This window comes from Rhinopithecus roxellana, chromosome 4 (genome assembly GCF_007565055.1).
Source record: "Rhinopithecus roxellana isolate Shanxi Qingling chromosome 4, ASM756505v1, whole genome shotgun sequence".
NCBI classification, from domain to species: domain Eukaryota; kingdom Metazoa; phylum Chordata; class Mammalia; order Primates; family Cercopithecidae; genus Rhinopithecus; species Rhinopithecus roxellana.
In genome coordinates, this window is record NC_044552.1 from 176664245 (window position 1) to 176689698 (window position 25454).

A 25454-nucleotide genomic window follows, 5' to 3' on the forward strand; every position below is an offset into this window, starting at 1 on the left:
ATGACAGATTTTCAAAGTAAACAGCAGGCAGTTAATGAGGGTGATCTAAGGTGCAGGGTGCCAAGGGCAATTCTGGGCATTCTCTCATTGCTCCCAGTTCCACATCCTGCTCTGTTTCTTGTCTTCTGCTTCACAGTGGACCCATATCATTATGGCTAGCACCTTCTTTCTCTGATTAGTGGGAAAACAGCACTTTCTACTGATGCAGAAATCTGCTGCAGTCTATCAAGACATAACTGTAGATTTAACCTCGATCTTATTCCTGCAAAATGAAGGTAGTAATGTAAACACCTTATTCTGTCTCCTTGATGAGGGAGAAAATTATGAAGGTTATTAGAAACCAAAGACCCTGCAACTCAAATCTCAAAGTGATTACATGTCTATTATTCCATGTGGCCAGGATAAAATATGATCAGTATTCCATCATGAGTAAGCCATGGCCAAGACACCGGGTTAGCATAAACTCTCTGAGGGTTTATATGTGTCTTGTACAAAGGCTTATGTTGGGAACTGACCTGGCACGAGGCAGCGAGAACCTGGCACCATTTCTGTCTCTCTTGTGACTCTGTCCCTGGCATCCATGGGACAAGCAGCTGCCCATGTCCACATTGCTCTAGGTGCCCAGCCAGCCAAGCTCAGTCCTTCCAAAGAATTAAAAGCAAACTCCCCAAAAAACTTATCTGCACTCACGTTTCTTTTTTCTTTTCTTTTCTTTTTTTTTTTTTTTTCTTTATTTTTTGAGAGATGGAGTCTCACTCTGTCACCCAGGCTGGCGTACAGTGGCGCGATCTCAGCTCACTGCAACCTCCACCTCCCGGGTTCAAGTGATTCTCCTGCCTCAGCTTCCCAAGTAGCTGGGACTACAGGCATGCGCCACTGCACCTGGCTAATTTTATATTTTTAGTAGAGACAGGGGTTTCACTATATGTTGGCCAAGCTGGTCTCGAACTCCTGACCTCAAGTGATCTACCGTCTCAGCCTCCCAAACTGCTGGGATTACAGGCATGAGGCACTGCGCCCAGCCTGCACCCACATTTCTATCTGCTAATCAATAATCCCCTGAGCAGATGAACAAGACACAAAAGAATGAGTGTGCCCCTCACTCTTGAGTGACACAGACTCCTTTCCAGAGAAAAGAGGCAAGAAGAATGTCTTTTTTATGATTAGTTTTATGCAAAGATTCTTCTAATAGCAGTTTGGCTAGACAGAGAAAATTATATCTATTTAATTTAATGACATATTAAAAATTATGCAAAAGTGGTCTCAGAGCTAAAAGGAAAACTTAGGATGAATATTTCACCAGGGAAGACTGGTAAGAATGTCTTCAGGGATACTCTTTACTCTTGCGACCTCAGCATGCCCGGGAAGCACAAGCAGTCTAGTTCCTAGTGCTGTCAAGACATTCAATACAAGACGTTGTTCCCTCTCCACCCTCCTGTACTACAGCGAACACCAAATGGAAACAATTAATTGTGAAGACACATACTTATGTGTTAATGATTCATGCAGCAAAGCCAAAGCTAGACCCCAAAAAAGAAAGAACTGTCAAAAAGGAGCTAGTGAGGAACTCAAATGGAAGAGATAAGACAGGTGTTGGCCATGGCACCAGACAGACCTGGAAAAGCTGGAACTCAAGACCCTCTGAGAAGCAGGACACACATGGAGACAGATCAGCTCTGGAAAATGGGAGGCCAGACCAGGGTAGAGGATGGTCAGAAAGGGCAGGACCCGTGAAGGGACAAGACCAGTCCAACAGGTGGAGGCAGGGAGTTCCCCTCAAGAGTAAAGGGCAAGCAGAGCTTGAGACAGGGGATGTGAAGGCTGGCAGGATGCAGGGATAGAGCAGCAGATGGTCAGCCACAGGGGGTCAAAGGCAGCAGGAAGAGAAGCCCCAGTGCCAGGGCAAGGACTAGGATGCCTGGCCCTGGGAAGACAAACAGGGACTAAGCAGAGGCCCACCCTCTGGGATCTCAGAAATCCAGGGATTGATGTGCGTTAACAGGAACAGGAACCCCGGAACTGGGCCAGTGGGAGAGGCAGAGACTTGTAGCAGAAACCAAGAAGGAAGCAATGACTAGGGTTAGGGCACAATTCAGAGTGGAGGCAGACCAAGACTAAGGTGATGCTGAGTCACAGGAGGAACGATCCCAGCTCTCTTTTTTTTTTTTTTTTTTCCTTTTTTCTGTAGAGACAAAGTCTCACTATGTTGCCCAGGCTGATCTCAAACTCCTGGGCTCAACTGATCCTCCCACCTCGGCCTCCCAAAATGCTAGGATTACAGATGCAAGCCACTGCACTCAAGCTCTCTTAATTCCTCCTGACTAGAAAGAGCCCTTTGCCACTTTCGGCTTTGTTGCTGAGAATTCTATAACCTTGGGCAAGTTACTTAACCTCTCTGAGCTTCAATTTCCCCATCTGTAAATAGGTGAATAGGACCCACCACACAGGTTTGCCGTGAGGTTCAAATAAGATAATGCGGGTAAATCACTTGAGCACAGTCTCTAACACGTGGCAGGGCTCAACAAAAGTCACTTACTTTCCTTTACCCTACTACTTCCAGTTGATTACTACTAAACTCTAGGTGTTTTAAAGATAGGCCCAAGCATTATTAATTCCCCTGTGTACTCTGCTCAGTTCCTGCCACAGTGCCAGGGACACATAGGCCACATATGCTCCATGGTGAATAGAACTCACAATAAATAATGCCTTAGTCCATTCGGACAGATAAAACACGCTATAAACTAGGTGGCTTACAAACAACAGAAATTTACTTCTCATGGTTCTGGAGGCGGGGAAGTCCAAGGCCAAGGCATTGGCAAATTTGGTATCTGATGAGGGCCTGCTTTCTAGTTCACAGACGGCACCCTCTTGCTGTGTCCCTACATGCTGGGAAAAGCAAGATAGCTCTCCTAGGCCTCTTTGCTGAGGGCACTAATCTTTTTCTTGAGAGTTCCACCCTCATGGACTAATCAACTCTCAACAGCCCTACCTCCTAATACCATCATCATGAGAGTTAGCATTTCAAACAAATTTGGAAGGGACATAAACATTCCATTTATTGCAAATGAACACCAAAAGGAGAGCACAGTGGTTATGGAATATAAAGGTGTTCATGTGTCATGGCATCCTAATAATTTTTCATTTTGGTGTCTGAAAAACAAGTAAGTTTTTATCTACATGCACTTTTAGCATCACCTTTTCTAGATCAAATCCTGTATTTTAGTACTGGTTCATGTGGTTCACACTAATCTATGTCCATTAAAATCAAGTAGGACTCCAGAGTGGGAAAGCACTTTTGCTGTCTTTTTCTATGGTGTTTTCTAGGCAGAGTGGGCCCAGGGCACCATCAGACATTCTTTTTGGTAGACAGTGAGGGGTGGAGGGTAGGAAAGAGAATTTTAAAAGGAGGCATATCAAATGTGTGGGTGGGGGGCAAGTATGTTCCTTATGTTATTGTGGTAGTGGTTTAATGATTGTATACATATATCAAAACTTATAAAACTGTACATTTTGAACATCTGCGGTTCCTTGTATGTCAACTATACCTCAATAAAGCTGCTAAAAAATCAAAGGTTATAAGTCATTGTACATTTAAGATATCATAAATGAGTTTTGAAAATTATTCAAGGTTTTGGATCCAGCTAAAACACCAAACTACTCAGTGTTTTCTTTTGATGAAAAACTTTCTGATAGACAGATTTAAACATTTTTCAATGTTCAGTTGAACTTTCCATTTACAGGATGTCAGAGTGAACTTTCTTCTTTCTCATATTCACAAATAATAATAATAGCTGGAATTATCATTACTTCTATGGGCTGAGAGTGATCTGACCTGTGCACTTTAATGTACTGGATCATTTAATCCTTAGAATCTTATTGTGTAAATGGAACATCATCCTCATTTATAGAGAAGGACACTCAGAGCTAAGATCCCATGCCACATAAGAGGGAGGACTGGCACTTCAAACCAGGCAGCCTGAGTCCAGAGCCCAAGATTTTAAACACAAAGCTGTAAGAGTGTCCTGATTTGGCTGTGGGAAAAAAATCTCCTCTCCCATTGGATACACCCAGTCAAGGTGCTCAGCTTTCCCCTGCCATGGTTGCTGTATTAGTTAGTTTTCACACTGCTATAAAGAACTGCCCAAGACTGGGTAATTTATAAAGAAAAGAGATTTAACTGACTCACAGTTTCAAATGGCTTGGGAGGTCTCAGACAATTTTGGTGGATGGCGAAGGAGTAGCCAAGGCACATCTTACATGGTGGCAGGTGAGAGACACAGTGAATAGCAAAGGGGGACGAGCCCCTTATAAAACTATCAGATCTCCTGAGAATTCACTCACTATCACAAGAACAGCAAGGGGGAAACTGCCACCATGATCCCATCACCTCCCACCAGATGTCTCCCTAGATAGGTGGGGATTATGGAGATTACAATTCAAAATATTCAAAATGAGATTTGGGTGGGGATATAGACAAACCATATCAGTTGCTATTCTGGCTCCTCTTTTTCTTGAGTCTGATTCATCTACTTTTCCCTTAAAAAAAAAAGATAATATAATCAAGTTGGATTTAGTTCAGAAATTTTAAAATGCATTTGAAAATTAATGAATCCAGCCGGGCATAGTGGCTCACACCTGTAATCTCAGCACTTTGGGAGGCTGAGGCAGGCAGATCACCTGAAGTCAGGAGTTCCAGACCAGCCTGACCAACATGGGGAAACCCCCTCTACTAAAAATATAAAAATTAGCTGGGCATGGTTGTGTGCACCTGTAATCCCAGCTACTCGGGAGACTGAGGCAGGAGAATCACTTGGACCCAGGAGGTGAACATTGCAGTGAACTGAGACTGCACCACTGCACTCCAGTCTGGGTGACAGAGCAAGACTCCGTCTCAAAAAAAAAAAAGAAAATTAATGAATGCAATTCACCATATTTAATAAGGGACAATATTCATATGATCATCTCAGTAGATATAGAAAAACTGATAAATTTATGTAACTTAACTACATATCATTAGCAGCATGTTAATTTCTTAATTTTTATATTACTTCATTTTTTAAAAATTCCTGTTAGCCAAGTTAGGATTAACTACCTGAATCTGATAAATGGTTCTACAGAAATCTGTAGAGCAAACATCATTCATAATGGTGAAAAGTTGAATGTTGCCCTGCGATCAGAAACGAGAAAAGAATACCCACCATCACTTTCTCCTCCCACTGTAGTAAAGGATCCTAGTCAATGCAATAGGTCAAGAAAAAGGAATAAAGTTATGGAGCTGGAAAGAAGAAATAAAAATGTCACTACTCATACATGGCATGTTGTATATTTGGAAAATCCAAAAGAATCCATAGATAAAATTATTATAATTAATAAGTTAAATTAGCAAGTTTGCCAGATACATGGACAATATACAAAAATCTATTGTATTTCTATGTAGCATCAACAGTTAGAAATGGAAATTTTTTTAAAAATCTTGGCTGGCCATGGTGGCTGGCGCCTGTAATCCCAGCACTTTGGGAGGCCAAGATGGTCAGATCATGAGGTCAGGAGATCAAGACCATCCTGACTAACATGATGAAACCCTGTCTCTACTAAAAACACACACAAAAAAATTAGCTGGGCGTGGTGGTGGGCATCTGTAGTCCCAGCTACCCGGGAGGCTGAGGCAGGAGAATGGCGTGAACCCGAGAGGCGGAGCTTGCAGTGAGCTGAGATGGCGCCACTGCACTCCAGCCTGGGCGACAGAGAGAGACTGTCTCAAAATAAAACATAAAAAAAAAAAACTTTAATAATATCATAAAAGTGTCAAAGTGTCAAATACTTAAGAACAAATGTAACCAAAGATGTGCAAGTCCTCTGCATAGAAAACTACACAAACTATAAAAAATAAAGAAAAGTTAAATGGGGATTAAATAGATGGCAGGATATATCGTAGTCATAGATTGTATGTTCTTTCTCTGCCTAAGTGAGCCAGAATTGGTTTCAGCTCCTTACCACTCAAGCACCCTAACTGGTACAGAGGTTTTAAGTTGAAGGTAACCCCCACCACACAGCTGATTTCCTTGCCCTCCATTCATCAAACACCCCTGTGGTTTTCCATCTCTTTATTTTTGCTCCAGTCTTTCTTTATCTGCCCAAATCCACTCATCCAACACAAGCTCACCTTTTCATGAGTTCTTCCTGTGCAACTCAGTTTACGTTCACTTCTTTTGCCTTGAACTCAATAACAATTTTTCACATGCAATTAATCTTAATAATATTTGCAAGCGCCTATGTTGACCGTCTGTAAATATTTGTTATTTAACCTTTCTCAACTCAGAATGTTCCCTCCAAGAGGACAAAATTCAGACCTTATATTTCTGTTTCACTCTCTGGTAATGCCTTTCATGTGGGAAATTCTCAATATGCATTTACAAATGTGATTTGTTTTGGAAGCAATATGTTGCTGCAATTACTGGATTAAAAATTAGATGACACTTTGGCTCAAGCCAAGTAGATGCAATAGTCCCAGATCTAAGACATCTAAGATTTATATGCTTTTTCCTATTAATTAGAACAGGGTGACAAACAATGATCCTGGGAGCCTCACCAATTCTCAAGAATTTACTCAGAAAACCAATAATTGGAGACTTTACCAAGAAACTCTAAGATTTCCTAGAAAAACAAACAAAAAGATTTAAGATTTTTAAAAATAAATTCTATGTACTTGAAGTATTACAATACTAGAGGGACACTATTACATTTACAACCACTCCCCATCCCCCACAACCACATGACCTCAAAACACATCAATGATGTTTGGCAAACACAAAAGCTAAGCTCCAATCAACAAATGTCACTAAAAGTAGACCAACCACTCTGGGGGGAATAATGGGTTTAAAGAGTTGTCATAGAGAATACTCTGCAATTCCTTAATCAGAGGCCAGAGGTGGGAGAATTTTAACAAATCTACAGTAGAAAGGCTTCCATGGGATCACACACAAAATGAAAGATCTTGTCTTTTAAATACTTGACTCTGACTTTGAAATACAAAGGAAAATACATAGAATGTCAATGAATGTGTTCCCTAATTTAATGTGCTGACAATACAGGATAAAATACCTGAAATGCAGAAACTTAACTCTTAAAATGACCAAATAAAAGCATATTTTATAGGTTACCTGAGATTCCTAGCAGGTGAATTATGAAAAAGATCCATAAATTGGCATCGGATGTTACCATCTGTAATAACTCTGGATTTAAATCTGAAAATGAAAAAGCAGGAATACAGACCAAGATGGATCCAGGACAACCACTAACACTACTAATGCCTGGCGGATTTTCCCCACCTCACAAAAATCTGTCTTCAGGATGGAGTTGGCTTAGCCAAGAGCACATGCAACCATTCGTTTCACAAACAGTAGCCCAAAAGAAATACAAGAGGCTCTTCATCTCAGTAAATTCCTCCAGCAGAAGCAGAAGTAAAGTAAGAGTGTGAGTGTGTGTGTGTGTGTGTGAGATTGTTTGGGTGTGTGACTGTTGGGTGTCTATTGTTCAGGTTACAAGCATCATACAGTGATCCTTGACTGTCCAATCACATTACTGTGTGTGTATCTCTAGGGTAATCAGGTGGGGACCTAATCCTTTAAATGCCAGTTTCTGAAGGTTCTTTCTCTTGGACTTACTAGTTTCCTCAGATAACACCCCTCCAACCCCTGCAAACTCCTTCGTGGGTTGTATGAACTTTCCTGTCAGTCTCGAGGAAGGAGTGGCTAGGGGTTGTCCCCATTGAACATGATAGCCTTCACTTCATTTCTCTGTTTTCAGGGAGCCATTTACCCCTCTCTCCTAAATAGTAGAGGAATTAGAAACTAGGAAGGTATTTGTGGATCTAATTGCTCCTTTTAAAGACTTTACACCAATTCTGCTTTCAGCCCCAGCTTACCCCCAGCCTTTAGAGGCATCTATTGCTTCTAGATCCCAAGCCTATCTGGAGACCCGTCGTTAGACGGGCTCGCTGCTCATGCCCCTGCCCCACAGGCGTGGGTTCCACTCGAACTGCTCTGCTAAGCCTTCCACCTTCTAGAATTCCAGTGTTACTCCAGCTTCTTTTGTCTCCTATCCCATCTGCTTTGTGCCTATGCCTTTTTCATTCCTTTACTGTCACTTTATTTTTTAGAAAATTTTACAGATTTAGGGGGTACCAGGGCTGTTTTTTTGTTGTTGTTGTTGGTTGGTTGGTTTTCCCGAGATGGAGTCTTGCTCTGTCACCCAGGCTGGAGTGCAGTGACACGATCTCGGCTCACTGCAACCTCCGCCTCCCAGATTCAAGCAATTTTCCTGCCTCAGCCTCCCGAGTAGCTGGAATTACAGGAATGCACCACCATGCCCAGCTAATTTTTGTATATTTATTAGAGACGGGGTTTCACTGTCTTGGCCGGGGTGGTCTCGAACTCCTGACCTCAGGTGATCTGTCTACCTCGGCCACCCAAATTGCTGGGATTACAGGTGTGAGCCACGGTATCCAGCCAGAAGTGCTGCTTTGTTACATGGATATATAGTAGAGTGGTGAAGGAGCCATTAGATCCATAGATACCGTCCTAGATTCCAAATCTTTTACCGTTTAGTGGAGAGGGGTAAATGTCTCCCTGAGAAGACAGAAATGAAATGAAGGCTATCAGGTTCAATGGGGAAATTCCCTGACCCCTCCTGCCTCAAGATGACAGCAAGCCTTGTACCACCCACGCAGGAGTTTGGAGGAGTGGTAACTGAGGAAACTAAATTTCCTCTCAGTTTCTGAAGAGGAAACAGAGAGAAATTAATCACAGGAATAATGTACATTGTACCCATCAAGTAATTTGTCATCCCTCACCTCCCTCTTCCCTTCCCACCCCTCAGAGTCTCCAGTGTTTATTATTCCACAGTCTATGTCCATGTGTACACACTATTGACTAATAGCTCCCACTTGTGAGGACAGGTCTTTGTGGTCATTTTAGTAGTGTTTTCAAAGAAGTAGATTTTAGAAGTCTAAACAGGAGCTTCTGGTTATATTTTATAGTAATGTAAAGGGCATCTCTCTAATTAAACAATTCCATATGCTCAATGCCCACCACACCATTATCCCCTTCCAAATACGTAGATCAAAACATATGATATGTTGCTTTTATGTACATTGAAAACCAAAATTGGAGGATACAAAACAATATCTTTCAGATGAATAATGAAGTTCTTTATAAATCCTGAACCTCTCTAACCTTTCAGGTATTGTACATTGTTTCTACTTCAGTGCAATGACCTGCAGCCTACATTACAGCCACATTTATAGGCGTTTTCTGGAAGTAGAGAAAGGCTTCTAATAAATATTACGACATTTAGTTAGCTTAAAAGTTCTGATCATCTGCCTCCCAAAACTCCTTTACATCACATTATCATGCACTGGCTCAGAAAATGAATTAGCTTGAAATAGGATTTTGCCCAGTGGCTACATGCAAAGCTGTAAGCCACTTGTGATCATTACTGTTTTAAGGAAAGACAGTGGTTTTGGAGACTCTCAGCCGTGTCGGTGCACATGTTCTTGCTTCCTCTTTCACGCCAGCAGCACCAGTTTTCCCACACAAGAACAAAGCTTTGGGCAGTTTTTCCTCTTCTTCCACTATCTTTGCCCCTATCTACCTTTTTCTGATTGTCACTGCTCCCTCCCCAAGCCAGGCTTTTTCCAATCTAATCCTCTTCTTCCATGAGGGACTTCTCAATGAAATCCTTGCTTTCACCATGTTTCTTCCTTGTTCAAGGACTTCTAATGACTGTCTCTCACCTACAGAGAGAAGCCAAAGCTTCTGAGCAGGCAGGTATGTTCCCCCATCGGTGCACACAATCAGTGCTGAAGCACAAGCCTTCACTCCTCCCAGGCACCTGAATACTCCGTGCTCACTCCAAAAGGACCGATCCCTCGCTCAGGGGCTGTCTCCATCCACCTAAGTATACCCTTCCTGACCTCAATTATTCCCAACAATGTTCCAAGGTCCTGACTATAATCTGCCTCTGTAACAAGACTTTCCCAGTACCTCTGGGGCAGATCAATCTCTTAGGAAATTAATCTGTCACCATCTGTTGGAAAGCAAATCACACTTTGCCTGGTATCATTTGACTAGTTTACTTGTCTGTGGACTTGCTTCAAAGAAAATGAAACAAATTGGCAGGTACATCCAGCTCCGTGAGGAACCACTACAATGCAATGTACATTTGTTTAACAAATATTTGGTGGACAAATGAATTGCTTTTGAAAAAGAATGAAATCTTGTTGAATGGCTATGCCAAAAGCCCATGGTTGCAACTGTAAATCAATTTGTCTGATATACTGAATTTCTGGAAAGGAGAGGTGGGGATCTTTCCAGCATCTCTTACAGTATCTTATTCTCCCAGCTTTGGGCATGCTGCCTAGGCCCAAGAGGACACTCAACATAGGTGATAAACAGATGAATGAAAATCTTTAGTATCTTCCTTTCCAAACATTCTAGTCCCATGATTTGCAAAGAGTTGGTGGGTCTGTTCTGCTTTTGCTACCAAAAATTTCTTTTTCTAATTTTAAAATACCAGCAGATGTACTTACATGGCCCTATCCTCTTCTATCTCCCCAGGAATCTCGCTCCATCAATTATCCATCATGTTCTGTATCACAGCCAAAATGCTCTTTCTAAACCCACATCTGATTTTTGTTATTTCTGTCTTGGTAGCCTGACAGGTCATTCCAAACCCTTGAGTGATCTGTGTACTCCCAGTCTCTCCAGAGAGCCCTGGATTCCAGCCATAACGAACCACTTACAACGCCCCAAACTTGCCAAGTCCTATCTTGTTACCCAAATGGTTCTTGTTGCCTTTTTCCTGAAGACTCACCTCCAACATGTTGCATTAGTCCTTCAAATAAACATCTATGAATCCTTTAAAATTCAGCTCCAATATCACCTCCTCCTGAAAGACTTCCTTGGACAGAGTTAAGTTCTTGTGCCTTTGTTTCCATAGTACTTTATTCATGTGGCAAATGTAAGACTTATTTCAATCCTATAAATTATTTGTTTGTGTCTCTCACTATACTGTAAGCCCATACTAGGAGATATGTTGCATTGATGTTTACATGTTCTCTTTATATTACCAGCACCTACCATAGTGTCTGACACTTAATAAATGGTTTCATTGATTAAATGATTACCTTTATAAAGTAACATGAAATTCAAAAGAAAACAAAGAATGGAAACCACTAAAAGTGCTTTATGTCCTTACAAGGACAAAAGTAAATTATATCCTCACGTCCTTCATGTCTTGGCTCAAATGTATGTTAAACAGCCTAAACACAAAATTGGTGTTTTATTCCAAAAATTCATTAAAGAATTCTTCCTATATTTAAATTTATCCAATTATATCTTTTCATATAACACTTCTCCAAGTGTATCCCAAAGAATACTATAAAAGTAATTATACTAGTTGTTATTTAAAGAGTTGCATGATCAAAAAGCTTGGAAAAAATTGGGGTAAATAAGTTAATAAAGGTTTTTCTAATACAAGCTTCCCAAAGGCTTTAATATGCTAATCTGCACTGTAAATCTCTTAAGAAGCACAAAATTTGCAGCATTTTTCTGAACTTATTTGAACTTTTGCAATGGAGCATCTTATGGAATTCATTTAGAAAATACTACTTGCTATATACCTGTTTAAACATAAGTCTCTTTGCTCATTTAAACATAGAGTGACAGCAAAGCATGAAGGCAAAAGAGGGAATATTAAAGTATAGTACTTACCGGCTATGCAGATGATCCTAAACTTATTTAACCTCTCTGGGCCTCAATTTTCTTACCTTAGGAAATGAAGTTAATGATACTTGTTTCAGCAGGCAGATTGCACAGTTTGAATAAAATGCTAGAGGTAGAACACTCAGCATATTGCCAGACACATGATAAAGGAAAAGTAAATGGTAGATATAGAAAATTAGCAACTTAATTTATCATCTTGTAACCTTAGGCTGACAAAAAAAAAATGAGCCAATGGATTACCCAGATCATAAAATTTCGTAATACTCTGCCTTTTATTATTATCAAGCACTAAGTTTTGACCTTGCATTCTGTCTGAAAGCTGCTAGTTTAGTCATGTAGCTAGTTGAATCATGTTTCTAAATAGACTAGTATCCTAAGTCAAATATTCCTGCCCTTTAAAATATTAAAGGGAAATACATAAATATACTCAGTTGCTAATGTGAGCATCTTCCTATCTCAGTAGCTCAGTAGTAGGGAGAAACCCACTATAATTATCTGTGGCTCCTTTATAACTCTTTTCTCTACTAGTTAATGAAAAGGGAAGAAAAGTTCATAAAACAAAATTTTCCTAGTGATCTAAGGGAAGATCACCATATTAATCTGCTCGCCAATTAAGTTTTCACATGAAAGTGAATTGTAGAGATAGTATGAAAACACTTCTGAGAAAGTTTTCAGTTACATTCATCCAAAGCATTACCCTTTGAACTCCCCAATCAAAAAGCAGTTCACCTGCCCCAGCACCTCCTGAGTCCTCCAATCTTTTCTCCCTTGCTGGGCTCCAAGCACAATGGACTCCAGTGATTCTCCATTCTCTCAGAAATGCTCCCACCTTAAGGCTTAGCACTGGCTCTTTCTTCTGCCTGGAAATTCCTTCCCTAGATAGCGACTGTCTCACCTCCTCGTGTCCTTCATGTCCTGGCTCAAATGTTCTCAGGAAGGCTTATCTTGACAGTATTCTTGCACCCTTCCTCCACACCCACACAGCCAATCTGCCTTACCTGGCTCAACCTTTGCTCTTTCCTGTAGCATTTACCACCTTTTGACACCTAGACCTACTTAAGTTTATTGTTAATCATCTGCCTGCCTCCACCACAAGATGTAAATTCTAGACCACAAGGTGTAAACTCTACACCACAAGATGTAAACAATGGCAAGATGTTGGTCTAGGTTGTTTACTGATGGAGCTGAGCATCCAGAACACTACTTTGACATAGTAAAAGCTCAGTATTTTTTTTGGTTGAACGGATACTATAAATTGGATTGTATCTAGATTGCAGATGAAGGCAGAGCTTGATGAAAGGGACGTGATGAAGGGAAGAATGAGGAACTACCAAGATTGGGGTGCTTTTCTTCTTTCCCCACCTCCAACTGATTTAGGGTGTTTCTCCCATTCCCTAAGAAGTGGAGGAAGAAAAGAACAGCTAAGATAAGAGAGAAGAGAGGAGTGTAATGGTAAGAGGAGAAAGAGAAAAGGTACAGCCACAAATGGGCACTCATCTGAAAACAGGGAGAACAAAGTTGAAGGTTTCCAACCAGACTCTGAGCAGCGTTCCACTCTGCCCTGCTCTCCTTTTCCCTTGCTGAAATTGAAACTAACTAGAAGATATTTTTAAGGCCTAATAAAACTGCATGATTTAAACAGACATCACTAATTGTCAGCAAACAACAAGGATTTTCTGGGGCACCATAACCTATTTTTCAGTCATTTAGATAGTAAAACCACTCCTTCACCTCTACATTCAGCCCATTGTCAAGGACAGATGTGATTTCTTTTTATCCCAGTCCTTGTATAATTTTTCACCCTAATATAATATTTTAGTAAAAGGTGGAAAGGGAAAAATCTCATGCGTGGTTTCAAAATGAGAAGCCCAACTCCTTGGTCACCAAAAATAATTCATTATTTAATTAACTTGCCAAGACTTCTTATTTGCTTAGTAAATGTTCGTCTCTGTGCCTGTGCTGAAGCATTAAAATGGTAAGTTGTGACTCTTGGTTATAATTTAGTGCAGTGTTTTTCACTTATGTTCCTTCTCCAGAGAGAACCTTCCAGATGTGGTTGACTTCCTCAAGACAATTTCTTATTACTAATTCATAGACAAGAAGGTATATCTTTTGTATATTCTCACCAAACAAAGATTTTTAATTGAATTTTATTTTCCCATTTTATATTTTGAATAGACTTTCGTATATTTTTCAAATACAAAGTGTTATACCATTTTGTCACAATGTTTTCGTTCACTTATTCATTCATTCATCAGATGTCTATTGAGTGCTACTAGATGCTGGCTAGGTGATATGGTTAAAATGGTGAGGAATAAGGAAAATGTTGTCTTAAATTGTATGTGCAACACCAACAAAGAGCTCCTCCACACTCCCCAGCACCTTTGCTCCTTGAGAATTACTAATTTAGTATAACATATAAATTTAGTATTGAATTCCATCTAAAACTCTTGTATATATGATTTTTCAAAACACAATTATTCCTATTCTCATTCTTAAATTTTATTAATTCAGTTATTCAATTCAATTATCCAATTCTTAAATTTAATTTCTTATTATTATAAAAATCATACATGATTAATATGGAAAATTTGGAAAATATAAAAAAGTGGAAAAAGCAAAAATGTTTCATTCATAACCCTACCACCAGGGTCAACGAATAATAATGGTTTAAGACATTTTTTCCTTCCAGTTTTATTCCTTTTCCCGGATTAGCTTTACACTAAAAAGAAACATAGCAAGAAAGCCAATATGAAGAAAATTAATCCTATGGAAAAACCTAACACAAGAACTAAATAATGTAGAAATATATCATGTATTGGATTACAAGATACTATCACAAAACTGTCAAATCATTAGGACATACATATAACTTCATTACAACCATAAACCAACTATGCTTTACTCTTACTTGTTTATATTCTTTTTTAATAAAGCTGAAGAAAATTCATTTAAAATAAATACGGAAGACTGAAGGTTGAAAACCAGACCAAGGGGCAAGATGGCCAAATAGGAACAGCTCCAGTCTGCAGCTCCCAGTGAGATCAATGCAGAAGACAGGTGATTTCTGCATTTCCAACTGAGGTACTCAGCTCCTCTCACTGGGACTGGTTAGACAGTGGGTGCAGCCCACAGAGGGTGAGCCGAAGCAGGGTGGGGCATCGCCTCACCCGGGAAGCCCAAGGAGTCAGGGAACTCCCTCCCCTAACCAAGGGAAGCCCCTGAGGGACTGTGCCCTAAGGAACAGTGCACTCTGGCCCAGATACTACACTTTTCCCATGGTCTTTGCAACCCACAAACCAGGAGATTCCCTTGGGTGCAGACCAGGAGATTCCCTTGGGTGCCTACACCTCCAAGGCCTTGGGTTTCAAGCAAAAACTGGGCAGCCATTTGGTCAGACACTGAGCTAGCTGCAGGAGTTTTTGTTTTTCATACCCCAGTGGCTCCTGGAATGCCAGCGAGACAGAACCATTCACTCCCCAGGAAAGGGGGCTCAAGCCAGGGAGCCAAATGGTCTAGCTCAGTGGACCCCACCCCCACAGAGCTCAGCAAGCTAAGATCCATGAGAGTGAAATTCTTGTTGCTAGTACAGCAGTCTGAACTTGACCTGGGATGCTCAAGCTTCGTGGGGGGAGGGGCATCCACCATTACTGAGGCTTGAGTAGGCAGTTTTCCCCTCACAGTGTAAACAAAGCCACCAGGAAGTTGGAACTCAGCAAAGCCACTGTAGCTAGACTGTCTCTCTAGATTCCTGCTCACTGGGAAGGGCATCTCTGAAAGAAAGGCAGCAGTCCCAGTCAGGGGCTTATAGATAAAACTCCTATCTCCCTGGGACAGGGCACCTGGGGGAAGGGGCAGCTGTGAGCACAACTTCACCAGATTTAAACATTCCTGCCTGCTGGCTCTGAAGAGAGCAATGGATCCCCCAGCACAACATTCTAGCTCTGCTAAGGGACAGACTACCTGCTCAAGTGGGTCCCAGACTCCCATGCCTCCTGACTGGAAGACACCTTCCAGCAGGGGTGGACAGACACCTCATACTGGAGAGCTCTGGCTGGCATCTGGCAGGTGCCCCTCTGGGACAAAGCTTCCAGGGGAAGGAATAGGCAGCAATCTTTGCTGTTTTGCAGCCTCCATTAGTGATACCCAGGCAAACGGCGTCTGGAGTAGACCTCCAGCAAACTCCGGCAGACCTGCAGTAGAGGGGCCTGACTGTTAGAAAGAAAACTAATAAACAGAAAGGAATAGCATTAACATCAACAAAAAGGACATCCACACAGAAACCCCATCCAAAGGTCACCAACATCAAAGACCAAAGGTAGATAAATCCACAAAGATGAGGAAAAACCAGTGCAAAAAGGCTGATAATTCCAAAAACCAGAACACTTCTTCTCTTCTATAGGATGACAACTTCTCACCAGCAAGGGAACAAAACTGGATGGAGAATAAGTTTTATGAGTTGACAGAAGTAGGCTTCAGAAGGTGAGTAATAACAAACTCCTCTGAGCTGAAGAAGCATGTTCTAACCCAAGGCAAGGAAGCTAAGAACCTTGAAAAAAGGATAGAGGAATTGCTAACTACAATAACTAGTTTAGAGAAGAACATAAATGACCTGATGGAACTGAAAAACACAGCACAAGAACTTTATGAAGCATACACAAGTATCAATAACTGAATCAATTAATCAGAAGAAAGGATATCAGAGATTGAAGATCAACTTAATGAAATAAAGCATGAAGACAAGGTTAGAGAAAAAAGAGTGAAAAGGAATGAACAAAGCCTCCAAGAAATATAGGACTATGTGAAAAGACCAAACCTACATTTGATTGATGTACCTGAAATTGACAGAGAGAATGGAACCAAGTTGGAAAACACTCTTCAGGATATCATCCAGGAGAATTTCCCCAACCCAAGACAGGCCAACATTCAAATTCAGGAAATACAGAGAACATCACAAAGATACTCCTCGAGAAGAGCAACCCTGAGACACATAATCATCAGATACACCAAGGTTGAAATGAAGGAAAAAATGTTAAGTGCAGCCAGAGAGAAAGGTCGTGTTACCCACAAAGGGAAATCCATCAGACTAACAGCGGATCTCTCTGCAAAAACCTTGCAAGCCAGAAGGGAGTGGGAGTCAATATTCAACATTCTTAAAGAAGAGAGTTTTTAACCCAGAATTTCATATCCAGCCAAACTAAGCTTCATAAGTGAAAGAGAAATAAGATCCTCTACAGACAAGCAAATGCTGAGAGATTTTGTCACCACTAGGCCTGCCTTACAAGGACTCCTAAAAGAAGCACTAAATATGGAAAGGTAAAACCGGTACCAGCCACTGCAAAAACATACCAAATTGTAAAGACCATCAACACTATGAAGAAACTGCATCAACTAATGGGCAAAATAACCAGCTAGCATCATAATGACAGGATCAAATTCACACATAACAATATTAATCTTAAGTGTAAATGGATTAAATGCCCCAATTAAAAGACACAGACTGGCAAACTGGATAGAGTCAAGACCAACTGGTGTGCTGTATTCAAGAGACCCATATCACATGCAAAGACACACATAGGCTCAAAATAAAGGAATGGAGGAAGATTTACCAGGCCAATGGAAAGCAAAAAAAAAAAAAAAAAAAAAAAAAAAAAAAGCAGGGGTTGCAATCCTAGTCTCCGATAAAATAGACTTTAAACCAACAAAGATCAAAAAAGACAAAGAAGGGGATTACAAAATGGTAAAGGAATCAATGCAACAAGAAGAGCTAACTATCCTAAATATATATGCACCCAATATAGCAGCACCCAGATTCATAAAGCAATTTCTTAGAGATGTACAAAGAGACTTAGACTCCCACACAATAATAGTGGGAGACTGTAACACCCTACTGTCAATATTAGACAGATCAATGAGACAGAAAATTAACAAGGATATTCAGGACTTGTACTCATCTCTGGACCAAGCAGACCTAATAGACATCTACAGAACTCTGCACTCCAAATCAACAAAATATATATTCTTCTTAGCACCACATCACACTTATTCTAAAACTGACCACATAATTGGAAGTAAAATACTCCTCAGCAAATGCAAAAGAACAGAAATCATAATAAACAGTCTGTCAGACCACACTGCAATCAAATTAGAACTCAGGATTAAGAAACTCACTCAAAACCGCACAACTACGTGGAAACTGAACAACCTTCTCCTGAATGACTACTGGGTAAACAACAAAATTAAGGCAGAAATAAATAAGTTATTTGAAACTAATGAGAACAAAGACACAATATACCAGAATCTCTGGGACACAGCTAAAGCAGTGTTTAGAGGGAAATTCATAGCACTAAATGCCCACAAGAGAAAGTAGGAAAGATCTCAAATTGACACTCTAACATCACAATTAGAAGAACTAGAGAAGCAAGAGGAAACAAATTCAAAAGCAAGCAGAAGATAAGAAATAACTAAGATCAGAGCAGAACTGAAGGAGATACAGACACACAAAAACTTCAAAAAAATCAATGAACCTAGGAGCTGGTATTTTGAAAAGATTAACAAAACAAATAGACAAACAGAGAGCCAAATCATGAGTGAACTTCCATTCACAATTGCTACAAAGAGAATAAAATACGTAGGAATACAACTTACAAGGGAAGTGAAGGACCTCTTCAAGGAGAACTATAAACCACTGCTCAAGGAAATAAGAGAAGACACAAAGAAATGGAAAAACATTCCATTCTCTTGGATAGGAAGAATCAATATCGTGAAAATGGCCATACTACCCAAAGTAATTAATAGATTCAATGCTACCCCCATCAAGCTACCACTGACTTTCTTCACAGAATTAGAAAAAACTACTTTAAATTTCATATGGAACCAAAAAGAACCAAATTTCACATGGAGCCAAAAAAGAGCCCATATAGCCAAGAAAATCCTAAGCAAAAAGAAAGCTGGAGGGATCATGCTACCTAACTTCAAATTATACTACAAGACTACAGTAACAAAAACAGCATAGTACTGGTACCAAAACAGATATATAGACCAATGGAACAGAACAGAGGCCTCAGAAATAATGCCACACATTACAACCATCTGATCTTTGGCAAATCTGACAAAAACAAGCAATGGGGAAAGGATTCCCTATTTAATAAATGGTGTTGGGAAAACTGGCTAACTATATGCAGAAAACTGAAACTGGATTCCTTCTTTACACCTTATACAAAAATTAACTCAAGATTAAAAACTTAAATGTAAGAACCAAAACCATAAAAACCCTAGAAGAAAACCAAGGCAATACCATTTAGGACACAGGCAAGGACAAAGACTTAATGACTAAAACATCAAAAGCAATGCCAACAAAAGGCAAAATTGACAAATGGGATCTAATTAAACTAAAGAGCTCCTGCACAGTAAAAGAAACTATCATCAGCATGATAAGGCAACCTACAGAATGGGAGAAAATTTTTGTAATCTGTCCATCTGACAAAGGGCTAATATCCAGAATCTACAAGGAACTTAAACAAATTTACAAGAAAACAAAAAAACAACCCCATCAAAAAGTGGGTGAAGGATATGAACAGACACTTCTCAAAGGAAGACATTTGTGCGGCCAACAAACATATGAAAAAAAGCTCATCATCACTGGTCATTAGAGAAATGCAAATCAAAACCGCAAATAGATACCATCTCATGCCAGTTAGAATGGTGATCATTAAAAAGTCGGGAAACAACAGATGCTGGGGAGGATGTGGAGAAATAGGAATGCTTTTACACTTTTGGTGGGAGTGTAAATTAGTTCAACCATTGTAGAAGACAGTGTGGCGATTCCTCAAGGATCTAGAACTAGAAATACCATTTGACCCAGCAATCCCATTAGTGGGTATATACCCAAAAGATTATAAATCATTCTACTATAAAGACACATGCACATGTATGTTTATTGCAGCACTATTCACAATAGCAAAGACTTGGAACCAACCCAAATGTCTGTCAATGACAGACTGGATAAAGAAAATGTGGCACATATATACCATGGAATACTATGCAGCCATAAAAAATGATGAGTTCATGTCCTTTGTAGGGACATGGATGCAGCTGGAAACCATCATTCTCAGCAAACTAACACAGGAACATCAAACCAAACACCACACTCATAAGTGGGAGTTGAACAATGAGAACATATGGACACGGGGAGGGGAACATCACACACCAGGGCCTGTCAGGGGGTGGGGAGCTGGGGAGGGATAGCATTACGAGAAATACCTAATATAGATGATGGGTTGATGGGTGCAGCAAACCACCATGGCATGTTTATACCTATGCTGTAACAAACCTGAACTTTCTGCACATGTATCACAGAACTCAAAAGTGTAATAATTTTTTTAAAAATTCAATTTACCATAATTTTATTGACCTTTTCTTTATAGAAATTTTTGCTTTTGTGGTCAAAAAGTGGTCAACCCTTGGCAATTTCATATGGTTCGAGCTAATATTTTGGAGCTATGTTGCTGATGGTTGTTGGTTCAGGTTTGTTACATTTTTCTGATATATTGTGTGATAAACATTTTTTACTTTAAAGTCTATTTCACCTGCCATTTATATGGTTAGAGCATCTTTATTTTGATCAGTATTTTTAAAACATAATCCACATATCTTTCTTCTAATTAAATCCTATTTGGACTGAAAAAAAAAAAGGAAAACCAGGTCAATATTATAAATAATATTAATGAGTGGGGAGCATCAAACTTGCCAAATGTTAAAATAGACTATACAGCTATTATAATCAAAGCAATGTCTCAGGCCTGGCAACAAATAAATAGATTAGTGGATTAGAGAAAAGAATTTTTAAAATTGATGCTAATGTAATTTAATTTATTGGAGAAAAGATTATTTAACATGTGATGTTCAAACAATTGGTTTTTATATAAAAAGAGATGCAGTTGAGCCTTCCACTTTTATATAAAAAAATTCCAGATGTAAAAACACTAAATGTTAAAAATAATAAAATAAAAAATAGAAAATTTTAGAAAATAGGAGTTGGGAAGACCTTTTGAAGTAAGATAGGAAATTCAGAATACGTATAGGAAGAAAAATTTTATTTCATACAACTATTTTTTAATTTTGTAGCAGAAAATTACAAAAGTAAAATCAATGGAGAAATTATTGATGGGGTAAGATTTAGCAATTCACTGACCAAAAAAAAAAAAACAAAACAAAACACTACAGAAAAAATGCTCAGCATCACTATAATCATCAGAAAATGGAAATTAAAACCGCAATGAGATATTATCTCACACCTGTTAGAATGGCTGTTATGAAAATGACAAAAGATTAAAAGTGTTGGCAAGGATGGGGAGTAAAGAGAACCTTTGCATACTGTTGGTGGGAAGGTATGTTAGTACAGCCGCTATGGAAAACAGTATGGAGTAATCATACAATTACCGAATGATTCAGCAGTCCCACTACTGCGTATATGCCCAAAGGGAATGTATTCAGTATGTCAAAGCCATATCTGTACTCCCATATTTATTATAGCATTATGCATAATAGTTAAGAAGCAGAATCAATCTAAGTATCCATCAACAGATGAATGGATAAAGAAAATATGGTATATGTTCACAGTGGAATACCATTCAGCCTTAAAAATAGAGAAAAATATTGTCATTTGCAACAACATGGATGAACCTGGAGCACATTATGAGCACATTATATTAAGCGAAATAAGCCAGGCACAGAAAGACAAATACCAAATGATCTCACTTACATGTAGAATCTAAAAAAGTTGATCTCATAGATGTAGAGAGTAGAATGGTGGTTACCGGGGCTGGGGCAGAGGGGTGGGAGGCAAGGGTTGGAAAGACATTGGCCAAAAGATGCAAAACTTCAGTTAAATAGGAAGAGTAAGTGTAAGGATCCATTGTACAACATGGTGACTATAGTTAATAACAATATATTATATTCTTGAAAAATGCTGAGCGGTTTTAAGTGTTCTCACCACAAAAATGATAACATCATGAGGTAATGCATATGTTAATTAGCTATATTTAGCCATTCCACAATGTGTGTATATATATATAGATATGATATATTGAGATATATATATAGCTCAAAACATCATATTATACACAGTAAATACATACAACTTTATCTGCCAAGTTTTAAAATCTATAATATTCAAAGAACTTTTACAAATTTTTAATAAGAGAAAAGCAACTATATAAGGGAGAAATAGGTCAAGGATATCCATTGGTAATTGACAGATAAGAAAATCCAAAGGAACAACAATAACGTGAAAAGATGTGTAAGCTCATTAGAAGTCAAGAAAATGAAAATAAAATTAACAATGCTTACTCATTAGGTCAGCAAAGATTAGAAAGCAGGGAAATAGGAGTACTAGTGAGGAAAATGATGCTCTCAAACATCACTAGTGGGACTGTGATTTGCTATATTATTTTTAGAAAATAATATGAAAAAAACCATAAAAATGTAAAGATACACATGCCTTTTAAACCAGCAATTCTACTCCTGGGACTTAAACACCATAAAAATAAAACCCCCAATTACTAAGAATATGTATCTAAGAATATTTGTAATGACAGCACTTTTTTATATGTTGAAAACTTTTCACAACAGAGTATTAGTTGAAAGCAGATTACTTGAATAAATTATAGCAAATTCATGCTGCATGCAACTACTGAAAAGAATGAGATAGAGCTATAAGATTTATCAGAATCTTTAAGATATATTGCAAAGTGAGAAAACCAAGATACAGAGTAATATGCACACACATATATATTATGCATATAAACTTATCCCACAATTTATGATAAAGAGGGACCATTGCCCTGAAAATCAGTGCATGTGTAAATATTGGGTTGAGTGAGCATGGAGCAAAGAGTAGAGGATACACATCAACCTGTATTTATTGGTTTCTCTGAAGGGGTACAGAACAAGAAAAGAGAAAGGAAAAAGGGAGGAAGAAAACCCCCAAAATCTCTGTAACATAATAGAAAATATGCATTGCACAATAACAAGAGAAAATGTAAAAAAATTCTACCTGTTAAATTAATGGAAAGTACCTATTATATTTAATAATAGAATAAGTTCATAGACAAGGACTACAAGGGGCATAGCCAAATAAAATCATGATTTGATTTCTAGATGTGATTTTGAAAATTTTTGCTTGGAATTTTTAAATAGAACTTCTACAATATAATCATGTTTTAAAAGGAAGTGAAAAAAAAACATCTGGCAATACTCCTTAAGGACTTTATAAAGAACTTTGCCCCTTGACATTCTATTTCCACTTTTTGGAATTATTCTTAAGGAAATAAACAGATGTGGACCACAATCCTTGTTAAAACACCTAAGTAGTGTAAATAAATTCTAATGTTAAATAAAATCTACAACATACAACATTTCAATTTGCAAAATATATACCTGTGTGTGTATCTATTTTATGCATATATTTTATGTATACATATAATGTATATATATACATATATACACTAGATATTACAAATGGAAATTGTGTTGTATCTTGGATTTTTATTAATTATATTGTGGGAATATTTTCTGTTTTTTAATTTTCATATATACTCACTTAAATATGTATACCTATACACATACATATTGCTAACAAAAAGATGAAAAGAAAATGCACTAAAATATTGTTAGTGATTATCTATAGCTGATGAGAATAAGTGATTTTTATGTATGTCTTAATGCTTATCTCTTTTCTAAACTTGCTGAAATTAATATGCATTCAACAATATGCAAAATGCAATAATCATTTTTAAATGGAAGCATAAGAAAGCTAATGATTTCATTTTGAAATGAACGTTGGCATTTCTAGTCAATTCTACATGTTCAGAGGCATAGCCTGCCTCCAGTGATCCTTCAACATTAGAGCTTTGTGCTAGACGCTCAGTAACCTCAACACACAGCTTACATCCCTTGGATAAAGGTCGAAGCACAGCCCTCTAGATTAGCAAAGTATCCTGCCAGTATCATATAAACCCTGGAACACCACAAGTCCTCAGGTTTTGAGGACAAATCCTTCCAGTAGGCAGCTCTCAGAGAGGCTACACAGAAAGCCTTCCTATGACTCCAAACCAGTAAAGCTGTTTTTTTAATTTTACCTCTACTGAATAGCAGTCATGATTGATTTCTTCAGGTTTCCAGGTAGAAGAGATTTCTATAGTTTGGTCTAAAGTCTTAACACTGGAAACACTTCCATGTTTTCTCTGGTTTCTCCTCCTGAGTGGAAAGGGTATCAGCTGAAACCCCTGGCAAGGGCAGGCTGTGGGAAGGCAAGCAAGGCTGCTGGGGTGACCTGGTGTGCTCTCATGGCACAGCAAGGAAAACCAATAAGCTTTGCTCTTATCCCAGGAAACCTACCCTGAGAGGACCTGACTGGCCAACAAGGTAAACAACGGCCCGTGGAGCATGCTTCTTCCCTCCCACCTCCCTCCTGCCCTGCCCTGGGATGGCCTTGTGCTTCCTGGTTGAGGCAAACAAGAATGCCTGCTACCTCTTCTTCCCATGGCCCAGTAGGATTGAAGAAAGATAAACAGAAACAGCAGTGGATCACTTTCAAGCACATTAGTCAATCTCTCCTGTTGCCAAAGTAAGTTGAAGAAATGGGTCCTTCATGTTGGAGCTGAGTCAAAATCACAAAACTATGAAGAGCTTTTCAATACTCAACTAGTAACAGAACATTATTTCCACTTTGATGAGCAGTAATATATTATTGAAATAGTTGCCAAAGCAATGGCTGAATGTTGCAATAGGAAGAAAATGCAAACATCTATATGTGCATGCAGGGTCTTAGGTCTTAGCTGATTCCAGCTCCTGGTGTCTGGCTTTCTCTGGCATCATGGAACCCAAAAGTCCAAATAGTTAAGATTTTTCACTTGTTGTACACACACAGCTTCAGACTGCACAGAAAATTCTGGTACCTCTTATTTGATATTATGTGTCAGGCCAACAATATGACACACAGAAAACTGCTATAATCAGCTATGTGACCTTCTTATGTAGACAGACCAAAATAAATGGAAGATACCAGCTGAATCTTTTAGACCCAATCTGCCATAATCAAAGCATGTACTAAAGCTCCTCTTAGCACACACCCAGACTGATAAATTAATAAAACAAGTCCCTTCCTTTTGCCACCTGACATAAAGGCAGGAATTACAATAAACAATACTGGAATATATTTACTGGGTTGCAATTTACTTAGAGACAAGATTAAAGCAACAAGATAAAGTCAAAACTGAGAAAAATCACAGCAGATAGGTACCTGTAATAATGGAAATACAGCAGAGAAGTAATTTGTCCCAAATAGAGAATGAGGAGACATAATGGCAGCTTATTCATTAGTGGAAATGAACACATATTATTACATTGTAGTCAGTTCTTGATTATTCATGTGTGATTTACCAATTTTTTGGCTTATCCTTCTCTCTGCAAGCCTTTGTACATAAGTCATCTCTTTCCATCTTTTCCATCATCTTTTCCGTCTTTAGTTCATATGTGTTTAGAAACCCCCAAAATAATGATGTAGATCATTAATCCATATCAAACTTAAATAGGAAAGCAAAACTGATGGCATGGCTATTATACTGGTCAAAGGATCCTTTCACCTCTCCAGTTTGGTACCAAATCTGA

The 25454-nt window shown here is 38.9% G+C and overlaps 1 protein-coding gene across 6 annotated transcripts in view; it reads right to left on the reverse strand.

Moving 5' to 3' along the window:
* Positions 1–25454, reverse strand: part of ESR1 (estrogen receptor 1) — a 469479-nt gene that overhangs the window by 395648 nt on the left and 48377 nt on the right. The window contains exon 3 of one of the 6 annotated variants that reach the window (XM_030928655.1): positions 11772–11827. The exons of the other annotated variants lie outside the window; for them this stretch is intronic. The gene's annotated coding sequence lies outside the window, so the exon portion shown is untranslated. The remainder of the gene's footprint in view (positions 1–11771; positions 11828–25454) is intronic. 6 annotated transcript variants of the gene reach the window in all.